This window comes from Dermochelys coriacea, chromosome 10 (assembly GCF_009764565.3).
Source record: "Dermochelys coriacea isolate rDerCor1 chromosome 10, rDerCor1.pri.v4, whole genome shotgun sequence".
Lineage (NCBI taxonomy): Eukaryota > Metazoa > Chordata > Testudines > Dermochelyidae > Dermochelys > Dermochelys coriacea.
In genome coordinates, this window is record NC_050077.1 from 71,070,792 (window position 1) to 71,092,595 (window position 21,804).

At 42.8% G+C, this 21,804-nt stretch overlaps 1 protein-coding gene across 2 annotated transcripts in view; it reads right to left on the bottom strand.

Moving 5' to 3' along the window:
• The window catches only part of ACAN (aggrecan), a 79,312-nt gene extending 58,578 nt beyond the window's left edge, over positions 1–20,734 (bottom strand). Inside the window, exon 1 of one of the 2 annotated variants that reach the window (XM_043493980.1) lies at positions 19,939–20,733. The gene's annotated coding sequence lies outside the window, so the exon portion shown is untranslated. Of the gene's footprint in view, positions 1–19,938 lie in introns of both variants that reach the window. The other variant, XM_038419156.2, reaches the window with a different exon arrangement.
• Positions 20,735–21,804: the final 1,070 nt, after the last annotated feature.

A 21,804-nucleotide genomic window follows, 5' to 3' on the forward strand; every position in this document is an offset into this window, starting at 1 on the left:
AAGGACTTGTGCCAAAGCATTTGAGCAAGTTTCTCTTTAGGGCTGTCTGTGTGTGTCTATGGTATCTGTAAAGGTACACCTTGGTATCTAAGCATCTCACACGGAGCAGGTGTCTTTGTGTTACATTTGCAGTCTAGTTCCATGGGTCAGCGCACAGTGCCAACTGAGACCACTGATGTGACATTCCAAATATAATCTGAGAAGGAGACTCTGACATAGGAAGTTTATTCCCCTTTACGCATAAGGGTGGAGCTTTCTCAGATGGGAACTCATGTGGCTCAGAAATGTCCTGCTGCTCCAGGAAAGGTGGGACTGAATGACTCACGGATCAGAGATGGGAGACAGCCTTTCAGCGCTAAATCAGACCTGCCAAACTGGCTCTAGTCTGGAGAATTGTATGCTGTGCAGATGATTAGGCCTGGGAAACAAAGTCTTTCACTTTTATGCTGCTGGGCCCAGTCAGGTCCAGTTCAGCAGTGACTGGGTGTTGCTGCCACACTTAAACTATTCTCTGGTCCACAGTGTGCGAAGGTAGTTGGCCATTTCAGTCCAGTCAGAAAGCACCAGGCTTAGCCTCACTGGTGGCAGTTTTAGCAGAGATGCCAAGGATTAAATAGGCCATGAAGAGTGCATTTCCCTTTTCCCTCCAAGGCCGGGACAGCGTGAATGGTACTGTACCACTGCCTTCTCTGTAGGTAAGCACAGGACTTCAGTCTCCAGAACACATTTTCCCAGCACTTCACATGATCTTTAAAGAGAAGCATGTTGAGAGTCGGGAAGAGTTTCCTGCCTCAGCTGATCCCAGCATATGGAAATTCACATTTGTTTGCAGAATTTAGCATCACCAAATTTCTAGCATATACATTTCACACAATCTGTCTCCAGTACAAAGGCAGCAGCAGTCCGAGAGGCCTCATCCTCTTGTCACATCACAGAATCAAAGATCTGTGCAAAAGACCTATTAAGTCACCCACCATAGGACTGTTCCTTTCAGTGTACCATCCAGTATGTTGTCCATTTTTGACCAGCTCAATCAACGGGGCTTCCAGCACTTCTCTTGAGAGGCACTTGTGAGTCCAGCAGACCTCACTCTTGGGACATTTTTCTTTATATTCATGCTGATTTATTTCTGTGGTCAATGTTGTCTTATGATTCCTAATTACACCTCTGCATGCTACCTTATACAATTCTTCTCCCTCTGCTATATTTACACCCTTCACATACTAGTAGATAGTTCTCACATACCGTACCCTCTTCACTCAGCTAAGATGTATGGCTCATATTCAGTTAATTTAGCATTCCTCATAACTCATCCTTCCATTTGTTTTAATTCCCTTCCCTTTAATTCCCTTCACTTCATTCCCTACTGAAGATGTTGGCCCACATCTTCCTGGGAATGAAGTGCCCCAAAGTGAATCTATCTGCCTTATCATGTTGCCATGTCACCAGTCACTTCAAGGATATTTTAGCCTTCAGGGCTACCATACATAGAAACAGACTTTAAGGGGATAAGATTCTCTATCTCCCTGAGACTGTTCTTATTCTGGGGCATTTGAGCAATCCGGTCAGATGGAGACATTGCTCAAATGCACCCATTCCAACTTTTTCAATCACTTCATCCCAACACTAATTCTCTGTCTTTGGTTCAGTCTGTTCCTTTCTTTTTTTGGCAGAAATCCACTGGAATTAGGGCCAGAAAATAAATCGCCTCTTAATTTTTTCCACTATCCTTTCAAACCATGCCATATTGTCCAATTGAAACAAGGCAGATGACAATGAGAAGATAGTTTACAGCTGAACAAGCTTGGTTTGGGTCAGGTACAGAGGGAGCATCCATCAGATGACTTAAAGACTCCAGAGAAAGCCCTATTTGATCAGGCTGGCTGGGAGTTGGAAAAAGGAGGCAGGAGGCAGGGGTAGGAAAAGGGAAAGATGTCTCAGGAACTGCTCTCTTCACAATTCCTCTACAGCTGCTGACCCATCAGTGAGAGGGGCAGCTGGGCTGGAGATGACACACTAATCTAGTGAATGGAGCAGGTGACAGATATTGCAGTGAGCTGACAGTGGAAGGAAGACAGGAGAGGGAGAGAGATGATAAGGCTGTTACCCTCTCTTCATTCAAATTCTTCCTGAAGACCCTCTTTTACCTCAGACCCCCTGGAGAAGTTAGTCGCAGCAAAGACAGGTTTATTTTTTATCTATCGTTAAAAAACTCCTGATCTGCCATGCCATGCCCAGGTCTTCACTAAGGAACCACGTAAGCTTATTACTGCAACCCCCGGGCTTCCTCCCATAGCAGTTAATCACTGTCTGAAATCAGACTGTAAGCTCTTTGGGGCAGGGACCATGTCTTCTTCTCTGTACAGTGGGGTGCCTAGCAAACTATTGGGCACAGTAAAATAACACCACCCAAACCAGTACTTATAGTCATGCACTAACTAGCACCACTAATACTAGTAGTCATGCACTAACTAATAGTCACCCCTAACTAGTTTCATTCCCTTTTAGCTCAAACTCAAGTTTTCATTTTAAACACAATAAAGGATGTGGATAGATTTGAGAGACTCACAATTATTTATGAGAGACATTTGTTTTTATTTTCATTTCAGGGCCATATGAATGAGTAGATGCAAGTTATTGTTATTTCATGTTTATTGCAGTAGCTTGGGGCCCATCGTGCTGCACAAACACATATAAAGACATGGTCCCTGCTGCAAAGAACTTACAATTTAAAAAGTATGTGACCAACAAAGTTGAAAGGTCAAATGTGAATTTGAGAAGACCATGTGATTCCTTAATAAAAGCTAGACCCCTTTGTGAAATAGAAAATCACTGTGTGAGGTGCAGACTGGTATGGGAAACCAATTTAACCCTAACCCAAGTCTGACACACAGGCCCATTGGTGGTTCACTACTCTGTATCAGCAACTCTTGTCAGGCCTGACATACTACACCTAACACACTGTTGTCATAATCTGTATCATATACAACCTGGTAATATGCTGGTCCTGGAAATCATTGTGTGGTATATGTACAGGTGTATACAAAGAGTTATACATATGCGCTAGAATTATGTTCCTAAAATGTGGTTGGCAAGCAATGCATAAGCCCAGTTTGCCCTAAACAAAGGAACGTGTATTTGCTTGTCTGACCAGCCTGGTTGTCAAGCACAGATAATGAAGATACATTTACATATAAAGTAAACAAAGCTATCAAGCGGGGAAGAAGATAGCATAGCAGCTATGCCCCAGAATGAGAGAGAAACTTGGTCCGGGCTTACTTTTTGAAGGATACATTTCAAAGGTTTACTGGACTATAAAGGAAGGGGACACGAAGAGTCAAAAGAAACCAAGTGCTTTGAGTTCTGAGTGTTGGGTCCTGACCGAAGAACTGGCCAAACATGCAGGAAGAATGACTGCAGTAAGAAAAATGTCTTTGAACAAAAGACTCTAGTTTGTTAAGTTGAATTTTAGTCTTGGAAGTGTATTTACTTTTGTTTGTTTGTAACCATTTCTAGCCTTATTCCTTATAGTTGGTATCATTTAACCTATGTCCTTTTATTAATAAACTTGTTTAACTTTTTCCATAAACCAATTCAGTCCTTTGATTGAAATGGAGGGTTTGTCAACCCCAATTAAGTTAATCAGCTGGTGTGTTCTGTCTCTTTAAAGGAGCAGCAAACTTGATAAGGGTTTGGGGGTGCTACAATAAGAGGTGGTGAGCACTGAAGAGTAAGATGTGAGGAACTTGGGAATTGGTGTTCACTGACTGTTACCTGATGAGGCAAGGTCTGGTCTGGCAGAATCCTGGAGAATTTGCTGGCAAGACAGACAGCTGGTGTGTCAAGGAGGTGACAAAGCTCTCATTTGCTGAGGCTAGTGGCTCAGAGCTCTGGGAACCCCAACAGATTGTTGTACCAAGCCATGAACATTTGTAGAACCCATGAAATTAGTGAAGTGAAGATTTGGGTTCTGAGGCCTGGCTTAAAGTTAAAATTTAGGTCACTATAGCTACAGCACTCAGGGGTGTGAAAAATTCATACTCCTGAGCATCATAGCTATGGCAACCTACTTGCTTGCGTAGCTTCCATCAACCAAGCTACTGGGGGAGGTGGTGGGGGAGGTGGTGTTCCTAGAGTGAAGGAAAAACCCCTTTCGTCACTGCAGATTGTGTCTACACTACGGGGTTATGCTGGCATAGCTACAGTGCTATAGGTATGCTAGTATAATACCTGTAGTATAGACATGGAGTGAACTTGATATGGAATGAGCAAAATCCATATAGCATCATTTCAAAAAGAGAAAGCTAGGAATGAAGGAAACCAGATGAGCAATTATATAGTAATAGAGGGTTTTCTGAGAGGGAAGGAAAAAAATCCTATGCATGAGATGTGGTTGAGAACATGAACCAAGAAGTAGCTCTGCATTTGGTGAAATATGCCATAAAGTGCAACAGAAAATATTGTTTTCCCAAAGGTACGGGGAGCAGTTAAAGCCAAAGGTATCCAGATTCTAAGAGAACATCAAGGCAGCAACACAGAACCCCTTGTAAGTACAGTGACTGTAAAGCAAACTGTTTCAAATTGGCAAATACACTGACAGCAGGATTGTCTGGCTATGTAGACTCCCTCCTCAGGCCCTTCGTTACCAGCACTCTCAGCTATCTTCGAGACACCACTGACTTCCTGAGGAAACTACAGTCCATTGGTGATCTTCCTAAAAACACCATCCTAGCCACTATGGATGTAGAAGCCCTCTACACCAACATTCCACACAAAGATGGACTACAAGCCGTCAGGAACAGTATCCCCGATAGTGTCACGGCTAACCTGGTGGCAGAACTTTGTGACTTTGTCCTGACCCATAACTATTTCACATTTGGTGACAATGTATACCTTCAAATCAGCGGCACTGCGATGGGTACCCGCATGGCCCCACAGTATGCCAACATTTTTATGGCTGACTTAGAACAACGCTTCCTCAGCTCTCGTCCCCTAATGCCCCTACTCTACTTGCGCTACATTGATGACATCTTCATCATCTGGACCCATGGAAAAGAAGCTCTTGAGGAATTCCACCATGATTTCAACAATTTCCATCCCACCATCAACCTCAGCCTGGACCAGTCCACACAAGAGATCCACTTCCTGGACACTACAGTGCTAATAAGCGATGGTCACATAAACACCACCCTATATCGGAAACCTACTGACCGCTATTCCTACCTACATGCCTCTAGCTTTCATCCAGATCATACCACTCGATCCATTGTCTACAGCCAAGCGCTACGATATAACCGCATTTGCTCCAACCCCTCAGACAGAGACAAACACCTACAAGATCTCTATCATGCATTCCTACAACTACAATACCCACCTGCTGAAGTGAAGAAACAGATTGACAGAGCCAGAAGAGTACCCAGAAGTCACCTACTACAGGACAGGCCCAACAAAGAAAACAACAGAACGCCACTAGCCATCACCTTCAGCCCCCAACTAAAACCTCTCCAATGCATCATCAAGGATCTACAACCTATCCTGAAGAACGAGCCATCGCTCTCTCAGATCTTGGGAGACAGACCAGTCCTTGCTTACAGACAGCCCCCCAATCTGAAGCAAATACTCACCAGCAACCACACACCACACAACAGAACCAGTAACCCAGGAACCTATCCTTGCAACAAAGCCCGTTGCCAACTCTGTCCACATATCTATTCAGGGGATACCATCATAGGGCCTAATCACATCAGCCACACTATCAGAGGCTCGTTCACCTGCGCATCTACCAATGTGATATATGCCATCATGTGCCAGCAATGCCCCTCTGCCATGTACATTGGCCAAACTGGACAGTCTCTATGTAAAAGAATGAATGGACACAAATCAGATGTCAAGAATTATAACATTCAAAAACCAGTTGGAGAACACTTCAATCTCTCTGGTCACTCGATCACAGACCTAAGAGTGGCTATACTTCAACAAAAAAGCTTCAAAAACAGACTCCAACGAGAGACTGCTGAATTGGAATTAATTTGCAAACTGGATACAATTAACTTAGGCTTGAATAGAGACTGGGAATGGATGAGTCATTACACAAAGTAAAACTATTTCCCCATGGTATTTCTCCCTCCCACCCCACCCCCCACTGTTCCTCTGATATTCTTAAAAAGAAAAGGAGTACTTGTGGCACCTTAGAGACTAACAAATTTATTAGAGCATATTCTTGTTAACTGCTGGAATTAGCCTACCTGCTTGTCACAATGAAAGGTTTTCCTCCTTCCCCCCCCTGCTGTTGGTGATGGCTTATCTTAAGTGATCACTCTCCTTACAGTGTGTATGATAAACCCATTGTTTCATGTTCTCTGTGTGTGTGTATAAAATCTCTCCTCTGTTTTTTCCACCAAATGCATCCGATGAAGTGAGCTGTAGCTCACGAAAGCTTATGCTCTAATAAATTTGTTAGTCTCTAAGGTGCCACAAGTACTCCTTTTCTTGTTTCAAATTGGCAAATACACCTAAACATTAATGGCAGAGATGATCCTTTAAATGGAATACTGAGGCACCCTGCAGTTTTCAGAGTAGCAGCCATGTTAGTCTGTATTTGCAAAAAAGAAAAGGAGTACTTGTGGCACCTTAGAGACAAACAAATTTATTTGACCATAAGCTTTCGTAAGCTACAGTGTTATTCCAAAGAAAATATACAATACTGTAGCTACAGAAGCAGTATAGAAATCTGAAGTAAAGCTTGTTTCAGATCAGAACTTAAAATGCTAGGATGAGGACAAGTAATAATTACAATTTATTTTAAAAAACAGACTCACTTAAATTTCCAAAGGATAAAGGCAGGTAAATTACCTGGTAGCCTGATCCTATCTCCATTGAAAATAGGAATGTTGTGATTTACTTCAATGGTAGAAGTATTTGGTCTCTGTTTTAGGACTACAAATTGATCTAGACATGATTTTATTAGAAGTTGTTTCCTGTAATTGCTACAGAGCCCTCAAAGGAGTCCACTTAGAGAATTCTGAGACCTAGAAAGTTGGGATGGAGATTCCTATATTAAGACAGAAAAGTCATTAACTCTAAAGGTCCATTCACAAAGGCAAATCCCATTTGTCTTAGCAGATAAAGTTAGAAACTGTAATTGATAATATAGAAAAGTTAGGAGTTACTGAAAAGATAGTACAACCTATAAACTGGATCAGTTCTATGGCTATGATAGAAAAGACACGTAAGTCATGGATGTGCATTGCTCTATGTAATTTAAATGAAGCCATGAAATATGGACATTATCCAATAAAAACTACCAAGAAAGTGGCAACTAAACTCTCAGAAGCACAAATATTTTTAGTATTAGATACAGAACATGCATTCTGGCAAATAAAATTAGATGTGTCATGCTCTAAACTAGTGACTTTTAACACAAACGTATTATAAATTGAAGTGAACGCCATTTGGTATTAGTTCTGTCCCTGAGATATTTCAAAGACTCGCTGCAGCTCTCTGAGGGATTATGAGGTGTTAAAGATATAGGGTAAGATAGTCAGCCCTGCTCCAGTACCTCTGGGGCCAGAGTGCTGTACAGAGGCATTAAAAGCCTCATATCTGGCTGGGAAAGGAGTTCCCTGGTATAGGCACTGCAGAGACAGCTGTACTACTGCCTCCCAAGGATACCCTTGCAAGCCCTATTGTAGGTGGGATATTGGAGGTGTGACAGGATTGCCACCTGTCCAGGTTTTCCCAAGATCACCTCTTTTTTGAGGTAGCTGTCCTGGGAAATCTGTAAGGGTGCTCAGTACATGCTGGCAGCTCTCCAGTTTTATGGGCTCAGGGACATCCTGGACGGCACACAGTTTTGTACCTCAGAGGTGGCAACTATAGGTGAGAGGATTGGAGGGCCATGTTGGAAGTAAGGCTACAACATTGCAGAGCTGCAACTTGGCAAGGCTGCCATCACTGAGACAGGCCCTGAGGGCTGTTTAAATTATGCCCAAGGCCTCTCCCACTCCTGGAGCAGTCCAGGATCAGGAGGGAGCATGGTGGCCTAAAGACACCACAGCCCTTCTCCCTCCCCCACTCTGAGAGGAACAGCACAGAATCTCACCACTAATGTACTAGGTTTGAATGTGGGTTAGTGATGTTAAAGGAGACAACGGAAGGCTTAGGTGAGTATTGCTGAGAGCAAGTGAAAGATATTTAACACTGAACATTAAACAACCACAACAATTGGTCTAACAGAAGTCACCCCTGCATGACATAATTAGAGATTGATTACTGATTCAGATATAACAATAGCAATAGCTAAAATGCACACACTACAGGATAAAATAGATCCATGGAGATTTATGGGGATGTTAAAGCATTTAGTAAAATTAATTTCCAATCTGGTCAATAGTGGCCAGGTTTTCAAAGCTATTTAGGCACCTGAAGAGGCAGATAGGGAAGTTGGGCAGCCAGACACTTTTGAAAATCCCACTAGGCACCTATCTGCATCTATAGATGCCTAAACACATTTGTAAATCTGGCCCCAATCCTTTAAAGTAGCTGCTGGAAAATGGCATAACCTTGCATTAAGAAGTCAGATATAAGAGATATTTGAGCAACTAAAATCACAACTCACCAATTCACCAGGTTTAAAATAGTAGCATTTAACTAAGCCTGTTGCACTGTCAGTAGAGGTATCTGCCGAAAGAAGAAGTGCATAGTTTATGCCGGAGGAGTAACCAATTGCATTTGCCTGGAGGTTCCAGAATAGAACATGACAGCAATAAACTGTGCCTAAATTGAAGAGGAAATTATGACAATTGTATTTGGTTATCTTCAATTCTGGCAATATATATTACAGAAGCATCAGTAGACCCTAAAGATTTTGCTAAGTTTTGCATATGAGAAAGAAAAGAAACCAATCACAAAGTACTTTAAATTTTGTTTAAAAAATTCTTCATCTTTCACACGAGTTAGAATTCAAAATATGGCATTGAGGCTGCAAAGATCTGATTTCTCAGAATGAATATAGATAAGATGAGGAACTACACATTGCAAATTCCGTTAGCAGGGAAGTAACCAGATCAAGGCCACCCATAAAAGAAACTGATGAATATGAAATACAGTGAAGCACATGCCCATAACTACTTCAAAATTAGATTTCAAATTGAAACTCAAAGAGGCCAGTTTTAAACCGAACAAGATGAAATTTTTAGGACAAACAGTTTGTCAACTGAGAAATGCAGTTGTGGGTTAAATTCAGCAAATAATTTTGGCTGAAAAAACAAAAAAGCAAAAAGTTAAAAAAAATCAAAATGTGTCATTTTGACATTTTCGAAATGAAACATTTCAACTTTTCATTTTGAAATGACATTTCATTTCAAAATTCAGCTAGCTTTATTTAAAAAAAACAAGCAAAAAAAAAAAAAAGGGTAAAAAACATCCAGAAGCTTATTTTGTTTGGCTTGAAACAATTTTTTCAGTTTTTCATGTTGGCCACTGAAACAAAAAATCAATTATTCACTCAACTCCAGTTTAAACAAACTGAAATTAACAATTTTACCTAGATGGCCTAAAAAAAGCAAAATTGAGGTGGACCATGTCTTAACAAAAGGGGAAGAACTGGGGAAAGAAGATTAGAAACTCTTTGAGGCAGGGACTATATCTCCCCATATGTTTTTACAGTGGTCAAAACAATGACACCTGGTCCAATGACATCCTGATTGAGGCAAATGGGAGCTACCACTATACCAACAGGCTATATTTAAGTAAGAAATTATTATGGTTGAGATTTTAAAGGAGACTAAGGGAGTTAAGCACCCAAGCCCCAATGAGATTCATTTTAATAACTGCTCATTTAAATACATCTCTCTCATCAAGGTACTGGAGACTGTAAATAAAAGGCAAAAGGCATTGGGCCGGATTCTCAGTTACATTAAGGCCCCTTTACACCCCTCTGTTGATTTACATTGGCAGAAGAGGTGTACATGAGAAAGAGTTCTGTGCTGGGATGAGAGCTCAGATAGCTGATATGATTACTTCAACCAAAGCAAATACCAGTCTTACAGATACAGCTGAAAGAAAGGCAATAGAAACAAAACTGCTACTATAATAGTATTGTAACGTTATTGATATGAACTGGGACCGTATAGATAATTGTTGCAACCAAGGTCCTATAGTGGCACCAAATCTTGTATAAAGAGGGTCAAATAAGGTGTCTAAAACAAGGTTATGGTTTGCTGGTTATGATTATGCTATCTGTATATGTGTATCATTTTTGTAGTTGAAGTTATGAATATTGGCTCTATACTGTATGTATTTCAAACTTATGCTATGCTTCTGGGTGACACCCCAGACAAGTTGGTGTCAGCACTGCCTAGGCTGCTTGATGGCCCATTAAGGACCATCAGCTATACAACTGACCCATTGAGAGAAGGCAGATACACCTTTCAGAGTAGCAGCCCTGTTAGTCTGTATTCGCAAAAAGAAAAGGAGTACTTGTGGCACCTTAGAGACTAACAAATTTATTTGAGCATAAGCTTTCGTGAGCTACAGCTCACTTCATCGGATGCATTTCACTGTATTTTCCACCAAATGCATCCGATGAAGTGAGCTGTAGCTCACGAAAGCTTATGCTCAAATAAATTTGTTAGTCTCTAAGGTGCCACAAGTACTCCTTTTCTTTTTGCAGATACACCTTGTGACTCAGCAAGGTATGCAGGGTCATTCCTATGGACAGAACTCTGAGCTTTTTCCAGGCCATGTGATGGACAGCTTGTCCTTGGGACAAAGAAAGCAGAGACCCATGGCAAGAGACTATAAAAAGCTGCTGCAGCTCCTACATCTTGTCTTCAATCCTGCTTCTTACCTCTGGAGGGACTTTGCTACAAACAGAAACTCTACACAAAGGACTGATGACCCATCCCAGCTGTGGATGTACTCCAGAGACTTGATTTGAACCTGCAGTTTATTCCATCACTGCTACAATTCTGAACTAAGAACTTTGCCATTACTGTATGTAATTGATTCAATTTAACCAGTTCTAGCTCTCATCTATATCTTTTTCCTTTTATGAATAAACCTTTAGATTTTAGATTCTAAAAGATTGGCAACAGTGTGATTTGTAAGTAAGATCTAACTTGTATATTGACCTGGGTCTGGGGCTTGGTCCTTCGGGATCGAAAGAACCTTTTTTCTTTTACTAGGGCATTGGTTTTCATAACCATTTGTCCCCATGGCACTGGTGGTGATACTGGGAAACTGGGGTATCAAAGGGAATTGCTTGTGTGACTTGTGGTTAGCCAGTGGGGTAAAACCAAAGTCCTCTCTGTCTGGGGTTTGGTTTGCCTTAGAGGTGGAAAAACCCCAGCCGTGGGCTGTAACTGCCCTTCTTTAAGCAATTTGTCCTGAATTGTCACTCTCAGTTGGGTCCCGACAGAACCAGCGTCGTTACAAGTATACACAACCACTGTTCAGCCTGACAACTGAGCAGCCATTCTACGGAGAACAGATAGATAAGAGCTGGAAGCATTAAACCAGACCAGAGCCACAATCATATGCTGCGGAAGCAGACAGAGGGAACCATCAGGCTATCCCAGATATCTGATGATGTTAACAACAAATTAAAAAAAATTACAGGTGCATATGTGATTGTGCTAGGAATAGGTAAGGGAATAAAAAACTGTACAAAAGCCAGCAGAACCATAACAGGCAGCTGCATCCCTAAGGTCACGCAGTGCAGAATCACTGCAGGCATTGCCATCACAAATGCAAATAGCGCTGGGTTGATGTCACAACATAATCCACTTGGAGTGAGTCATCTTAGTGGCAGTGTCCTGAAAAAATCATCCAGACACATATGGGACAGAAATAAACAATCACTGATTCAATAAGTATTTCAAATCCACCAAGTCTTTCTCCCCTATGTTATTTCAAAGTTGTAGGTATTGCCTTAGAGTCTCAGACTGATGAATTAAAATAATTTTAAAGGGCGTAGTGGAAGGAAAGGTGGGTGTCAAATTACTAGTATGGGAATAACTGCAAATGAGATGGGGAGCATATCTTTGATGAGCTTCTGAGCATACCCAGTGTGAACTAGATATTTCCAGAAGCCTGAGGAGATTGACACTGAGCTGAGTGCTACTTAAAGTGGAATGCCTTCTCTCCTGTAGCAAACCAGAAGCCCAAGAGCTTTCTAAACATTACAGGAATCACTTTGCCTTCCCAGTGAAATATAGCTATCTCTGGGGTGGAACACTGCTGTTGTTGAATAGCCACACAACCCATCCATTCATGATAGGATGAAGACTATGTTCAGTTGAAATGTAAAGAATCACTTTAGAAAGACAAAATGTAATTACCCAAGCTGGAATTTGATGAGAGAACTGCTAATGTCCCGACTCTTTGGTAAAGTAGCAAGGGGTCTTTAAGGACCTTGAATGGTCAAGACCCCTGTTTTATGTCTCACCTGAGAGATGGAAGGTCCAGCAGTTCAGTCCCATGAATACTGCGCTGAGGCATTGCATTTCGTGCTGGTTCAGAGGGAAGAGTGTCCCTTACTGAACCACTCACTGTAGCACTCTGGGGTTCCCGTGGGAGGGAGAGCAGAGGTGTCTCCCATCCAAGTACTGATTAGGCCCAATGCTCTTTTCCAGTGGCAATCTGATTCCAAAAGCAGAAAGACACAACATAGGATGGAAAAGGACCAGCTAGAAAAGGTCCAAGGTGGAGAAATATCCCGTGACCTCATCTTGTCCCTGCAATATCCCACACAATCACATCATATCTGCAAACATACAGCAAGGGAAATGAAAAGCCTGATAGAAAAGCTTTGGGGACCCAGCAGCGTTGTTATAACATGTCTGCCTCCCTACTACTCTGGCTCAGCCATGTCACAGGGACAGCAAGGACAGCTGAAGGCAGAGCCAGGCTGCTGCACTGACTTGGCTGTTGAGCTCAAGCCCAGATGATATCCTCCTCAATTGGTCATTTATATATATTGTAGGCATTTCTATGGTGCTGTGACCATAGGTTCTGAGTGCATTTCTTGACCCTCCAGGATGCATTTAGAATACATACAGGGTGCAAATAATACTCAGTGGCCTACGTTCTCAGTGTTTGGGTGGGAGCCCTTTACTAAGAGTATGTCTATGCTACCCGCCAGATTGGCGGGCAGCAATCGATCCAGTGGGGGTCAATTTATCGCATCTAGTCTAGACGAGATAAATTGACCCCCGAGTGCTCTCCCGTTGACTCTGGTACTCCACCTCGGCGAGAGGTGCAGGCGGAGTCAATGGGGGAGCATCAGAAGTTGACTCATCGCAGTGAAGACACCACAGTGAGAGATCTAAGTATGTCGACTTCAGCTACGTTATTCACATAGCTGAACTTGCGTATCTTAGATTGATCCCCCCTCCCCCACCAGTGTAGACTAAGTATCTGCACTTCAAATACTATACTGCCTCGAGGTAAGAATGGTCAAGATAATACTTAGTCCTTCCATGAGCGCAGGGGACTGGATTAGATCACCTCTCAAAGTCCCTTCCAGTCTTACGATTCTATGATTATTTGTAGCCCACAAACTATCTGATGACAGGTACTATTCTTAATTGCAGACCAAGCACTACACAGCCACGGGGTACTATGTACATATCAATTACTATAAAGCAGCAGGGTATTATTTATACAATAAATGCTACATAAAGCAGCAGGGTATTATGTATAGGGCAAGCAGTATAGATTGGAATGGTATCATTTACTATACAGCAATGGTACTATATTATTTACTCACCAAGTATTTATATGGGACAGGGTGACATTTACATGCCAAGTTCTATACAGGGACAGGATAATATTTAAAAACCAAATACTATACTAGGGAAGGGTATTATTTACAGGCCAGATTCTATGCAGCAGCAGCAGGGTGTAATTTCCAATAGAGGGAAAGGATATTATTTCCAAGCCAGTTAGGATAGAATGGAAAGGTAATCACTATTGTAGAGTATCAAGTATTAGCTACAGGCTAAATCCTATAGAGCAGCAGGGTATTATTGACACACCAAATACTATACAGACCTAGGTATTATTTACAAGCTAAATAACAATGGCAGGTTATCATTTACATGGAAACTATCCTATAATTTCTAATAACAGAACTACTCGATTATTGCTGATCTTGAAAGTATGTTGCCGATCATGCAATGGTTATTAATTTTGGACCTACTGCCGCTTTGTTACAGTGCTGTAAATCTAGAGCAATCCATTGAAATCAACAGACCACCATGTGTAATGACCTGCAGTGGTCAGTATTTCTTATGCTGTTACAGGGTATTTATTGAGTAAATAAATGCAAGTTCCATGTAGGAAAGAGTTACAGATTACTCCACCTTCTAAACAGAGGCTCCAGGAGCAGATGCTGATGAAGAATAAGGACTCCAGATGGAGGGGACTCACTGTTCAGTTCCACCTGTTTCATGAAGTGCTTGTTCGCACCAGGTATCTTCTGACTCTTGCCCTTTTCAGTTTGCTGTCTAATCTCACATTGGATGATTCCCTTGGTTGTCCTCAAGTGCCTTCCCTTGGAAGCTGTTCCGTTATCAAATTAAACTTCTTATCTAATCTAAAGTCCCTCTTCATTAATTTAAGGCTGTTACTCATTGGGCTGTGTCAGATAAATCCTCCCTTCCTTCTGTTCTTGCCTACATTATTGAACACAAAGTCTCCGAGACCTCTGACTGATGCTAACCCATGTCATTCCAGAAGCCATAGGCACATAGGAATTGCCATCTCAGATCAAACAAATGGTCCGTCTAAGCCAATATCCTGTCTCTGACAGTGGTCAGCATGAAAAGCTTTGGAGTATAAAGCTCCCATCATGGAAAAATATGGAATAAACTGCTGAGGAGGAAGTTTCTTCCAACACTAGGCAGTTAGTGGTTGCCTTATGCCTTGGAGCATGACGGTTTTACGTTCCATATTTTTTCCTAATGTAAGCTAGTTTATTGGCCATGATTCAACAGACAGTTTCAACCCTCTCCAGCCTAACTATAGCCACTCCCTGCCCCACCAAATAGTTTCCTGTCACACATATTTTCTATCTAAAAGACAAGGAGGTTTTCTACATCGGCCTTCACTTCATAAATGCTCCTTCATTTGTCCCCCGATACTGCCTGTGCCACTGGGCTTTCTGTATAAGCACATGGGGCTATAGGAGAAAGGTCTGTATCGCCTCATTTCTTCTAGACGCATATTACACCAAAGTCCTTTCGAACAACCTTCACTCCAGTATCATTGCCTGGTAACACTATGATAACTGGGACCATCTTTTTGTTCTATTTGTACAGCACCTAGCGCAATGGGGCCCTTATCTATAATAATAACAAACACACCTCCCAAGCCCTATAGCACAGACATCCCTTTCTCAAGACACCTCCTCACCAAAATCCCTTATAATAATAACCACACCTCCACATGGTGTAAGCCTTCCTGCTAACCAGCTTCAGGGTTATCAGTGTTGATTATATTTTTTCACACTGCTTTGCTAGTCTGGGGGCAGGGAGGGGAGAAAGGGAGGAGCCCACATATAGTTTATCTCAGAATTTTGCTCCTCCCCTAAGGTTCCTCTTACTGCAAGACACCTAGCTTTTCTCTAGCTTACATCAGAGTCCGGAATGCCGGCCTTAGTGAACTTGCAGTGATGCCTTGGCTGGTGAAACTTAATGACTGCAAAGCAGAAAGTCCAAACCTAAAGCACATGCCATAGCCTCCCATTCCTCTCCACTGTCACCTCTTCCTCTCAAAGTGACATTGCTCGGTCCCCTTCGCTTAGTCATCACCAATCGATTCCCAAACACACACTAGATTCTCCCCTCCCAAGGGTCTCTCTAGTGAGACACAGTGAAATGCAGCACCATGGAAAACATGCAAACTCCACTAACAAGTGGCTTCAGCTGAGGACAGCAGGCATGGGTCTGAGAACCAGCAACACCAAAGTTCTGTTCTATGCCCTGACTCTGACCCTCTTCTCCTGTCTTAGGCAAAAAGAAAAGGAGTACCCGTGGCACCTTAGAGACTAACAAATTTATTAGAGCATAAGCTTTCGTGAGCTACAGCTCACTTCATCGGATCATGCATCCGATGAAGTGAGCTGTAGCTCACGAAAGCTTATGCTCTAATAAATTTGTTAGTCTCTAAGGTGCCACGGGTACTCCTTTTCTTTTTGCGAATACAGACTAACACGGCTGCTACTCTGAAACCTGTCTTAGGCAAGTTACTTCACCTTATTCTACCTCAGATTTACCCATCTGCTAAATTATAGAATCATAGAATATCAGGGTTGGAAGGGACCTCAGGAGGTCATCTAGTCCAACCCCCTGCTCAAAGCAGGAACAATCCCCAATTTTTGCCCCAGATCCCTAAATGGCCCCCTCAAGGTTTGAACTCACAACTCTGGGTTTAGCAGGCCAATGCTCACTGAGCTATCCCTCCCCCAATGGAGGGCAATAACATATCTACCTGCCTCATGGAGACTCATGAAGATTAATCAGGTAATGGGCTAGCTCCATCTCTAATGTAAGTCCATTAAAGCCAACAAAGTTCAAGCAGGGATGGGTTTGTAAAGTGGAGGAGGAAACTCTAATAGCTGGAGAGAAGCCGCCTGCCTGCCTGCCAGTCAACAGCCTGGGGGTTTCCAAGCTAAGGCCCATGGAGGCTTTTGGGCATCATTTGGGATTGAAGCCAAATGTCCTACTATTCTCCCACACACATATACACACCCTGTGCCCTCTCTAGTCTGGACCAGCTTTGAGCAATGTGTGCAAAGGGCAAACTGATCCCGAAGGAGATGCAGCATCTTACAGGGAAGAAGTGGAAATTTTTATTCAAAAACAAACAAACAAATAAGAAACCCAGGCAAAGCCTCAATGTGAAGAGAATCTAAAAAGCTGGATGGTGACCGTTACAAATGCCTCCCCCCAGCACATCCATTCATGAGCCCAACAAAAAGCTTCTTTAGGTGTATACTGTAAGTCCATTGAAAGCGAGGGAGAGAGAGCCACTCACACACACACTCTCCCCTTGTACATGCAGCCGGAGCCCGCAGATCAGCTCCACACACAGGCTGAGCTGTTCTGCTCTTTCACAAGGAGGCTCTGAGTTTTTAAAAGTAAACTGTAAGGTTTCCGTTGTTTCACTGGGCTCAAGTATTTTTTTATATAACGGCTCCCTCTCTTTTCCTTCTCTCTCTCCCTTTCACTCTGTAAATGGCCCTGAATGTTCTGCGCGGCTCTGCAGCAGCTGAGCTCTGGCACTGTATGTGGTCCAGACCCTGCCATGAACACGGCTTTTGTTGTTGCTGCTGCTAGGAAGCTGGCTGTGAACTGCACACACAGACCAGTTTGTTCAGCGCATGGAAATTGGAGTGGGTGGAGGGAGACCAGGCAAGACTGGCATCATCTTGTGGGAGCAGAACACGCTGCTCTAACCCTGCAAAGGGAAGGGGGCAGACGAGGCAGGAGGGGGTAAGGGGAAAAGAGGCCTTGTTATGTTTAGAAGGATCCTGTTGATTTTTAAAATGGGACGGTGCCCCTGTAGCACCCAGCTGAATGCAGACATGCTTAGATCCTCTGCCGGTGTAAATCGGAGTAGCTCCAAAGAAGTCAATTGAAGCCAATTTACACTGGCTGAAGATCTGCACCACAGAAGGGAAAAACTATAACACATTTGTTTCCCCCAGACTTCAGGCTACTGTATGAATCCCTGGTTAGATATCAGAGCACTGAACAAGCCATGAATAACTTGGGTTCCCCCCATCACTTATATATGTATTAATCTTTTCTTACATTGTTTTATTGGGTATTAGCCATTCTCTCCCCCCCACACACACCTGCCCCGACACTTTACTTTCCCATTCTAATTACATAAGAGTGTAGTAGTGGTGAATTCCTATTTGTTCTGAAGATGTAAAGCACAGGTGCCTGTTAAATGTTATTTAATGCTCTTTTGAGTTAGTCTCTCTCTTTCATGTTCCCTTTCCCCACTCCCTCACTTTCCTGTCTTCTCGGCTTTCTTTCCCCACTGATTGTCCAAGACTTTGTGCCGCTGTCAAGTAACTGCTGCTGTAGGTGGAGTTGATTACAGGGAACATTAAATAGTAGTTCCAGTGGAACAGATGGACCCCCCTCCCCCCTGCAAAGGCTGTGCATGTTACTGAGAACAGACAGTCGGTGTATGCAAATCTTCAGACTTCTCCAGCTGCCTGAATCCAGCCTCCAAACCTAACCTGAGAAGTATGTGAGCAAGCAACACCTTTGCTTCTATAGTATGTCTCCCTCCCCCGCCAGCACTCTGACACCAACTTGAAATGTCTCAGTGAGGGGGGAAATAACCACTTTGATCTGTCACTCTATAGACAGAATCAGTCAAGATATCTACTTATAGCAAGCATGGGAATTTAATATAAAAAAGATCAGATTATGTGTGGCATAACTCATCCAGAGCAACCAGCAATGCCAACGAGAGAGGATTAGTTCAGAGATACCCAAGCTTTCTACAGATCAACGTTTGCTTCCCCAGATGTTAAAGTTGTAAATCAGCAACTCTTACTGGAATTAGGCCAGTAGCTCAACTTCCAGATTCATGTGATGCCATTGGGTGGGTGAAGAGTCTGAAAAATCTACTAAGGTCAGTCCCCAAATGATTGTTTCCTCCCTCAGAGCCAAAGACCCTTACCTGGGTTTTCTTGATCAGTAGTTTGAAAAAACCCCGAACAAATAAAAAAACAAAAGCAGCGAGGGAGGCTCGGCAACCCCCCTTGCTATTGCCCTTTGGGAATTCTTTTTCCTTTTTGCAGACTAAAACCAATGGCATTTGGTGAACATTAAAGTTTACAAACTAAAGGTTTTAGTGCTTGGCCAGAAAGCTCAGAAGGAAAGAGTTAAACCGGAGCAGGCTTTCCGCAGCATTCGGTGGGAAGATTTTTATTTGGCATCAGATTTAAATGAAAACTTTTAAAAGCAATTAACTGATTTAAGGAGAAAATGCTGATAATGTTTGGGAGAAATGAATACACGAAGCCTGCATTCCCTGCAGACTATTGCTCAGAATAAACTCTGTCTGTGCATTCATTCAGAAAGAGGCAGGTCCTTAGAGAGGCTCTTAGCATCTCTGCTGCCTCTTTCACTACAGGTTGCTCAGTTCCAGCTGCCATGACTCTTACTCGAGCAGTGTGCACACCTTCAGGATCCAATCCCTTTTTATTCCCATTGCTGGGATGAACTCATGTACCAGGGATCCCCTATGCAGGGTTCAACAGTCCTTTAACTAAGTTATTCCCTTTACCCTCTGTGGAACATCATAATAAATAATAATAATAAATAATAATAATAAACCCAGGTTAGGACATTTATAAAGAAAAGAAAAAGTAGCAACTCCTTCCCACAGTGCTCATCATCAGTGTGAGAACTGTCCTCGGTGCTCAGCTGTCAGCTGAAATCAGTCTTAAAGAGACATTCAGGGTTTAGGGGGTCGCTTGGGAGGAGGGGGGAAAAAAACTAACCCCCCCTCCTCCACTCCCACCTGTTGATCTTGGCAGGGCTTTCTTTAAAACCAGACACTAAGCTTTTTTTTTTTTTTGCTAAGGGAACCAACAAACTCAATACATAGTTGCCACTTCTGGCTGTAGGTTTAATATCCAGAAAGTGCTCCTGGCAACCTTGAACAATATTTACGTTCTAGGAAAACTTTTCTCTTGCTGGAGCTGTGCATGTGCGTGAGTGGAACTTATTAGAGAAGTTTGGGATCGCTCTGTTAGCAAATTCCCTCATATCCTCCAACCTCTGCCCACCAGGGAAACAACCAATCCAAATATCGGTACCCTGCTTCCTTAGGGCACTGAGGAAAGAAAAAGAAAGGTTAAAAAATACCAAAGCAGAGATGATGGATGAAAGTGCTATACATTACCTTCAACAGTTCAGTGCAGTGTTTCAAGAATCTAAGTCCCATACACCTGGCAGTGAAGTTATGTTTTCTCCTTTTTTGTGTTTAAGAAGGAAAGGGCTTGCCACTTCTTGCTATTACTGTATGTCTTCTTCACAGCCTCCAGATGGGTTTTCCAGCCTTTTTTTTTTTGGTCCCCCCCAGAAGAAATCAAAATTCCCTGTGTGGTATGTCAGGTTCCTTTCAGACAGTGGCAGCAGGAGCAGCAGCACAGTTGAAGAGTACTATATGTGAGTGTGAAAAAAGAGAGACGGTTTGCAACATCAGACCATAGCTGCCACTGGCTGTAAGAGAGACCTTCAGACTCCTCCTGTCAGCCTCCTTAGATACCTCCTGGAATAGCTGGCAGATTACTAAGTGTATTGGATCCTCCTCAAACTCTCAGAGTAAAGGTAGGCAGGCATCCAGGGGAAATAACACATGGGCAGGGGGAAATAGGAGGGCTCTAGGACTGAAAGAAAGCCCAGCCTCTTGGAAAGTGGAAAAAAAGCAGAAAAAGAAAAGAAAAGATGACTTAAAAAAACTGCAAAGGGAGAAAATTGAATGGGGAGGAGGGGATGGGGATTAAACATAGCTCTCCAGTTTTGAACCAGCTAGACTGGGGACCACAAGTTGATAGAAAGGAATGGGTTAGATAATGAGAAGAGAGAGATGCAGAGTTTATGCTGAATAAAATAAGAGAAAGCTAATTAAAGAGTGTTAGAATATGCCTGCAATGCAGTCGATATCACAGCAGTCTGATTGGGAATTAACAGACTTATTTGGAGTTATGTTGAATGAAGAGAGCCCGGAACGAGCAGAAAATTTAAAAAAAAGTTTAGAGAAGTGGTTCTCAACCTTTTCTCATTTGCGGACCCCTAAAATATTTCAGATGGAGGCGTGGACTCCTTTGGAAATCTTAGACATAGTCTGCAGACCCCTGGTTGAAAATGACAGTTCTACAGTAACAACAACCTTTCACAGACCCCTTAGACATAGTCTACAGACCCCGGGGGTCCGGGGACTATAGGTTGAGAACCACTGTTTAGAGAACTCATGGTGTGGTTTTGACTGTGTGACTTAGTGAGGGAAGGGAGTGAGAGAGTAGGAAGAAGAGGGGCACAGGCAGTGGAAGGAGGAATTTGGAGATGGAAAGCTGGGGAGGATTTCCAATGCTAAGGAATGGAAAGGGCCCTAAAACCTCAGTAACCAATGAGCACTTAAAAGTGATGAAGTAACGAGATACTGTCAACGAAAAAAGCCTGTTTAAAAGCTGTGTGGAATAAAAGATGAGGTGGAAGAAAACACCGAACCAGGAAGAGCTTGGAAATGGTGGGGAATGAAGCAATGACCAAAAAACCTCAGCTAGGTTCCAATAAATAAATGCAGCCTTAGTCCTGAGGTAGTCTGATGACATGGGGAAGTGCTGAGGGCACAGCGATTTGAAACATTTCACCGGGTGTTCACTCTACTGGCCGTGGGCAAGTTCCAGTGGCAGCGAAGTTGTTCTCTGAACAGACAGAATACATTTGCTTTAGCAGATTTAAACCTTGGCTGGTAGAAAGACTGGATGGCAGAGGGGATGGCTGGCTGGTGGGACATTGCAGAGGATTTCATCTCCAGGTTGCCATATCCAATCCAGCCTATGCCTATAGTGATCAAAAGCTGTTACTCTATGATGGCTGTGGGGTGGCCTATATGCAAAGAGTAGCTGGTTCAATCTAGTTGATAGGTGTCCACCTGAAAACCTCCCAACTGATACACCTTAGTGGCAGCCTCAACAGAAAAACCAAGGAATGACTGGGCAATGAAGCCTGACTTCCTCTCTCATACCTACAGAGGGCCCTCCAG